We start from the raw sequence: 7,696 nt of genomic DNA, 5'->3' as shown, positions 1-7,696 counted from the left end.
AGAAAGGGTGAGAGAAAGAAAAAAAGAAGAGGAAAAAGACATGCCAGGGGTTTATAGCTCACTAAGAACCCACTCCTGTTACGCTCTGTCCCCAGGCAGGAGATGGGAAGCAGGAAACAAGTATGAGAATGTCATGAAATCAAGGGCAAGAGGATTGAGCCTTGCATGGAAAACAGCGCCCACACGTCAGGACACATCACGCCAGCATGTAGTCAAAGGGACGTGTCCTAGGAATTGTCAGGCTCCTGACGGTAATTGATGCCCCCAGGCACACCGAGGAGGAAATATACATTACGGTGAGGACTTTTTTCTGACAACTGCATTACGCCCTGATAAGCCATTTACACTTCCAGCCAGACAAGAGTTAATATGGGGATGTGGGATGGCTGCTTTAGAAATGTAATGAAATGACACTCAAAAGTGAAAATATTGCCGTTCAGCAGAGAAAAGGCAAAACAGGAGGGAAGCCTAAATTGGCCAGAAGACTGAGAGCAGGAGAGAGAGAGAGAATTGGAGTCCTGGTAGAAAAATTAATTGTTTCAATGTTTCCCCACTAAGGCAAGTAGAAGAAATACACGCATACACACAAGCACACACAAACACAACACATACATGCAAACAGAACACACAGATACACACAAACCTATAACAATACCCACCAACATATACACATAAACACAAAACACGAATGCCCACACACACAAATACATACATTGCAAAAGGACAATGAGATATATTATTTGTACAGAGATGCAGAAAAGGATTTTCCAGAATATTATAAAGAATCCAGACTACAAGAGAGCATCTATATTCTTTGGTGTTGCTGACAAGCTATTTCAGAACGTCAGTGCGGAAATGTAGAGACAGAGCAGCTGTTATGGAAGAGGCTCTGTGATGACTGCACACCGGACTCGAGGTACACGTGAAGGGGAAATGTTAATGATTCAACATCAGCCTCTTGCGTGGTGTTTCCACAGCGTCACTCCAGGCCAGTATTCCTCTGACTCTGCGTGCAGGGAGTTTGGCCAGTCCCCGGGTCCTCAGTGGCCCACCAGGCATCGGGCAGGAGTCTAGCGTGGTGCTGGCATCTGTGACCAACACAGAACAAGTCTATGATGTTAATCCTTTTCTTTAAAGAATTCTCAACCAAAGCTGACTACCAAACAGATACACATAAAACAAGTATAGATCTGTGAGGCGGGTTCTATTCTTAAACAGGGACAAGGGGCCCCAGGCCTGTGCCCCAGGCCTGTGCCCCAGACTTAGGGGGCTTTGTGTTTTGGGAGCCTTCCCCGCAAATTTCAAATCCCTCTCACGGAGATCAGTCTGTCTGGACTGACAGGACACCATGAGGTGGGACCAGGACTTGGACACCCCGTTTCTCCCTGCTCCTCTTCTCCTGTGGGGTTGGCCCATGGAGCTCCGGGCCCCGCAGCTGGGGGTCCTGCACTGGGCTCTGGTTTCAGGAGGGTGTCCTGGCAAGCAGGTTGCTCCTGCTGGTTAGTGCAGCTTTTCTTTCATTGGATCAGGTGAGATTTGACGGCGAGAGTGGTGCTGACATGCTAATCCGAGGTGACTAACTCACATTGATGAGAATGAGTTTTGTGCCTGGATTACTTGTGGTTCACTGTTGATTCCTCCGGACTTGGCTGAATGTGTTGGCTTCAACTGTGGTGCAACTTCTGGCCTATGGCACCTGAAGGTGGGGTGGCAGGGGCTTGTGGTACCTGAGGTATGGTGGGCATCCTTTACCCTGTGTTACCTGCTCTGCTGACTCCCAGGGTCATCACCCCACATCTTCCAAAGGCTCTGTGCCAAAAGTCAGGTAGTCCTTGGGTTGCTGTGTTTATATCCAAGGATCTTTTTCCCTAATATGGGTGAATCCTTCCAAATGATGTTGTCTCTTTCCTTGGATGGTTGTGGTGATGCCATGCTCTCCTTGGCCTATCTTCAGCCATGCTGGCTGGGGTACGAATATTCCCTGAACTATCTGGGCAGCTCTTCTTTCCCCATGCTCCCACTTCTCATTTCCCCTTCCTGCTGGCAGCCCTGTGTGGAAGGTAGAGATTCTGTTAACTCCGAAAGAGAACATGTTCTAGGCATGCAGTGATTTGGCCTGAAGAGTTCAAGAAGAGATGAGGCTGGAAGATGTTCTACTTTATGTTATAAAACTCGAAGTAGTAAATACAGTGCAACCAGAAAATGAATAATTGTTTGCCTTTTCCTGGGTAAGACTTACATTTTTGGTCATCATCAGTGAAATAGAGAAACAACATCAGGTTGTTGAAGTCTATATTCATGGGCTCCGTGGTGAGAGATGCGGCATTCTGAATGATGCTGTAACCTGAATTAAATCACTGGTGTTTGGCAACTGCAAACCACGAGCAGGTTCTGAAGAGTCAGGCATTGTGGGTAAGAACGCCGTTGCCATCCTTCTTCCTGCACGGGATGCGTGAAGTCATCTAGGAACAGCGCAGCCAACACGGAGGAGCATGAGACCACGGTGCCGGAGCACTGTGATAATCTTCCCGTGTTATTGATCGGACAACAGCAAATACACACATAGCTCTTCTGTACCTATTATTCTAAATTTTCAGTGACAAATCACTTTGCTATTTTTTTATAAAACATTAAAAAAATCAAAATGCAAAAAAAGAAAATAGTTGCCTGGAGCCTCAAACACCATAGAGGTGGCTCTGGCTGGGTCTAATGAATGTGGAACCATGTCCTAACTATTTTATCATGTGTTCACCAAGAATTTACTTAACATTTTTTTTTATTTTTTAAAGATTTCATTTATTTATTTTTAGAGAGAGGGGAAGGAAAGGAGAAGTGTCGATGTGTGGTTGCCTCTCATGTGGCCTCCCCTAGGGACCTGGCCCACAGCCCAGGCATGTGCCCCGACTTCAGTTCACAGCCCACACTCAATCCACTCAGCTATACCAGCCAGGGCCTCCTTAAAATGTTTTTATTCTTAAATACAAAATATCTAACATCCACAAAGTATGCAAAATAAAATAGCATGTATGAGCCCACCACTCTAAGGTTTTGCTATTATTTGCTTCAGATTTCTTTTTTTTTAAGTAAGTAAAACGTGATGGACATAATGAAAATATACCCCCAATTTCTTCCCCTTGCTTCTTTCCCAGAGGTAGAAATCCTGTCCTTTCCCTCTCCTGATGTTGGTAACTGTTCAAGTGTGGGATCCTCCAGGGGCAGATCCGAGGCAAGGATTTGAGTGCATGTAGTGTATGTGAGAACCGACCCCGGGGACACGCGTAGTCCAGTGGGGAAGTGATGACTGGGAAGGAAAGGGAGCCAGCAAAGTTATGAGATGAGCAGGCAGGTCATCCTAGTGGACAGCTGGGGCTCAGTGCCCAAGAGACTTTGGGGACCTGTGTAAGAGGACCCCCAGGGTTATTCCACCTGAGGAATGAGGAGGTTGGAGTGTTTGTCTGCTGACTCCCTTCTGTCATTGAGTGTAAGCTTGGCATTAGGGCCTACCCAGTGAGGGGCTGAGTGGTCTCCTGCAGGCTTCAGGTAGACTGGAAGGTGTCCGCTCAAACAGCCAGGGGGTCGGGAACCCTGAGTGCCAGGGGAGGATGGGCGGGGCCTCCCCAGCATCTGCAGCAGCCAGTGTTGCTCCCCGCAGGGTACATTGTCCTGTGGGGTTTTAAGTTTCAAAGAAGTGACATAACATTGGACATTGTCCTGCAACTTGCCTGTAATTTTTAAACTCAAAATTGTTTACTTGAGATTTATACATTTTAAAATATGTGGATGTAAATGATTTATTTAACAGCTCTGTGGTGTTCAAGTACTTTGAATAAATCAGTTTATTCATCCATATCCTCATCGATAGATTGTTTTCATCTCCCCCTCACTGTTACGGCAGTGCTAAATAATAGGCACTTCACAGCCACGTGAGTGCCTGCTTTCTCTGAGGTCCCCCTGCAAAGTGGATTGCTGGTCACAGGGTCGTCACGGTTTCATTTTCCTGGCAATGACAAGTTGTTTTTCAAAACATTTTATGTCAATTTATACTTCCAAAAACAACGTAGAAGAATTTCATTGTCTCCACATCTATACCAACATACCTGATGTAAGATTAATGAATTTTTGTTAATCTGATGAATTGAAATGATATTTTATCATTGTGTTTAAAATTTTCATGTCCTGCCCTGGCTGGTGTAGCTCAGTGTATTGAATGCCAGCCTGTGAACCAAAGGGTCGTTGGTTCAATTCCCAGTCAGGGCACATGCCTGGGTTGCGGGACAGGTCCCCAGTTGTGGTGGGGTGGTGAGCACTGGTGAGTGAGAGGGGCAACCACACATTGATGTTTCTCTCCCTGTCCTCCCCTATCTCTGAAAATAAATAAATAAAATCTAAAAATTTTTTCATGTCCCTTATTTCAGGTGAGGTTGGGCATATTTTCTTATGTGTTTACTGGGCATGTGGACATTCTCTTTTGTGCATTTCTTGTTCATTTCCTGCTTATTTTTTATTGGATTGTATGTATTTATCTTCGCAATTTGTACGAGTTCTGTACATATTCTTTACATTAATACTTAGTCAGTTACATATGGTAAACAGACGTCTTTTTCTATTCTGTGGCTTATCTTTTCACATTGTTTATGGTAATTTTTTGTCATCAAATTTTTAACTCTAATGTAGTCAAATCTGACAGTACCTTCCTTAGTGGACTTTGCTTTGGCTTTACATTTAAGAAATCTTTCTCTATTCTAATGTTTTAAACATATCCTGTGTTTACATCTAAAAGTTCCAGCTTTGTTCTTCACCTATGGGCCTTTAGCCCATCTGTGGGATGAGGCAGGAATCTAATTTCATAGTCGGTGGTCTATAAATTCTAATATGATAAGCCCATTTATTGAGTAATCCACCCTGTTCCCATTGACTTGTAGCATCGCTGGACTTATACTGAGTTCTTTTATACATAGGATCTGTTTGGAACTCTTTTCATTTGTCTTTATTTATACTGATGTAAATATTATACTTTTCCAATAATCTTTCTTTAAAAAAACATTTTTAATCATATTTTTTCCATTGTCATTTACCTCTTACACTTCCCCCCCAAAACAGTCACCACATAGTTGTCCATGAACATGAGTCCTTTTTCCTTTTTGCTTAATCCCTGCACCCTAACCCCCCCACCCAGCTGTCAGCCTGCTCTCTATGAGTTTGTCTGTATTTTGCTTGTTAGTTCAGTTTGTTCATTAGATTCCATACATGAGTGAAATCACATGGCATTTGTCTTTCTCTGACTGGCATATTCATTTAGCATAATGTTCTCCAGGTCCATCTATACTGTCACAAAGGGTAAAATCTTATTTTTTATAGCCGAGTAGAATCCTGTCGTGTAAATGTCCCATAGTTGTTTTATCCACTCATCTACTGATGGGCACTTGGGCTGCTTCCATATCTTAGCTATTGTAAATAATGCTGCAATGAACACAGGGGTGCTTATGTTCTTTCAAATTAGTGTTTTGGATATATTCCCAGAAATGGAATTGCTAGGTCAGAAGGCAGATCTATTTTTAATTTCTTGAGGTATCTCCATACTGCTTTCCAATCTGCATTCCCATCAACAAATCAAAAGTGTTACCCTTTCTCCACATCCTCGCCAGCACTTGTTGTTTGTTGATTTATTGATGATAGCCATTCTGGCAGGTGTGAGATGGTATCTCATTGTGGTTTTAATTTGAATTTTTCTGATGGTTTGTGACACTGAGCATCTTTTCATATGTCTATTGGCCATCTGTATATCCTTTTTGGAAAAAAATCTTTTCAGGTCTTTTGCCCACTTTTTAATTGGGTTGCTTGTTTTTTGGTGATGAGTTTTGTAAGTTCTCTATAAATTTTGCATATTAACCTCTTATCAGATATATCAGCATATATGTTCTCATTCTGTGGGTTGCCTTTTTATTTTTGTCAATGTTTTCCTTTTGCTTTGCAAAATCTTTTTAGTTTGATGTAGCCCCATATGCCTACACTTAAGGCCACAGTAATCAAAACAGCCTGGTACTGGCATAAAAACAGACACACAGATCAGTGGAACAGAATAGAGAGCCCAGAAATAAACCTACACCTTTATAATAAATTAATATTTGACAAAGAAAGCAAGTGCATACGATGGGCTAAAGATAGATTATTCAATAGATGGTGTTGGGAAAATTGGACAGATACGTGCAGAGAAATGAAAGTAGATTACCTTGTTACACCACATATAAGAATAAATTCAAAATGCATCAAAGACTTAACTGTTAGACTCAAACCCATAAAAATCATAGAAGAAAACATACACAGCAAAATGTCGGACATTGCTGGTAGCAATATGTTATCTATTATATCTCCCCAGGCACAGGAAGCAAAAGAAAAAATATAATAATCTTTCTTATAAGTTGAATCTACCCTTGGATTTAAATTTTTCTTGGCAATCTTTGTTCTTTATTCTTGTACTGGAACTTCAAGATCACCAACTCATTAGAAATACTTTTAGGATTTTGAAAAAAAGTACATGGAATTTATGGAATAATTTGGGAAGAATTGTCATCATTATGTATTAAGGTTAATTTTGTTAACTGGGTATTCATTGCATAGCTTTTCTTTATATCCTTCTTAAACAGGCTCTATTTATATTTTAGAGAGATGGGGAGGGAGGGAGAAAGAGAGGAAGAGAAACATTGATGTGTGAGAGAAACATTGACCAGTTGCCTCTTTCAAGTCCCTAGTCAGAGACCTGGCCTGCAACCCAGGCATGTGCCTTGACTGGGAATTGAAGCAGCAACCTTTTGGTTTTCAGGCCCACTGAGCCACACCAGCCAGGGCTTCTTTACATCCTTTGTTAAAGTTTCATAACTCCCTTCATATATCCTTTATTAGATTTTTCCCAGATATCTTAAATACTTTGTTGCCATTATAATATATCTTTCAAAAATTACTTTATCTAATTGATGGTGATGTAGAGGAATAGTATTTGTGTATGTAATTGTTCTAGGTCTATTCATATTTTTCTTTCTTTTTTGGTCCATTCATAAGAAATTTTTTTCAGGGAAACCATTCATTTTGTCTAATTTTTCAGTGTTACTGGTATAAAGTTCTTATTTTCAAATCGCTGTATACAGTTTTACTTTTTTAAATATTCCTTGTACAAGCCTTCTTGTAATATATTTATTTGTGTCAGGATTCTTTTCTTTTTCATGTTAAAAGAAATTTGTCTATTTTATTATTCTCTTTTGAATAATCCATATTTTTCTTTGATTGCTCTTTGCTTTGTTTTATTAATTTTTGCTATTATGTTTTTTATTCTTCTACTTTCTCTGAGTTGATTTGTTTTATTTTATTTTTTCTTCTGACTTGTTGATTTGTATTCTTCACTCAGTTAACTTTTACTCTTTCTTCTTTTCTAATATATTCATTTACTGCTATATATTTCTCTCCAAATATTGCTTTAACATTATCTCATAACTGTTGATACATAGTATTTTATTATCTTTCACTTATAATATCATCTTTGGCCTGAATGTATCAACTTCTACCTGAATGTATCACAAACCCTTCATACTCAGAAATACAGAAGTGGATATTTTTTAAAATTTATTTTTCAATTACAGCTGACATACAATATTATGTTAGTTTTAGATGTACAACATCGTGATTAAATGTTATATAACTTACA

The sequence above is a fragment of the Artibeus jamaicensis genome, unplaced genomic scaffold (assembly GCF_021234435.1).
Source record: "Artibeus jamaicensis isolate MK-2021 breed Jamaican fruit bat unplaced genomic scaffold, CSHL_Jam_final contig_391, whole genome shotgun sequence".
Classification (NCBI taxonomy): Eukaryota; Metazoa; Chordata; class Mammalia; order Chiroptera; family Phyllostomidae; genus Artibeus; species Artibeus jamaicensis.
The sequence above is the reverse complement of the archived record's forward strand: the minus strand, read 5'-3'. Positions refer to the sequence as shown.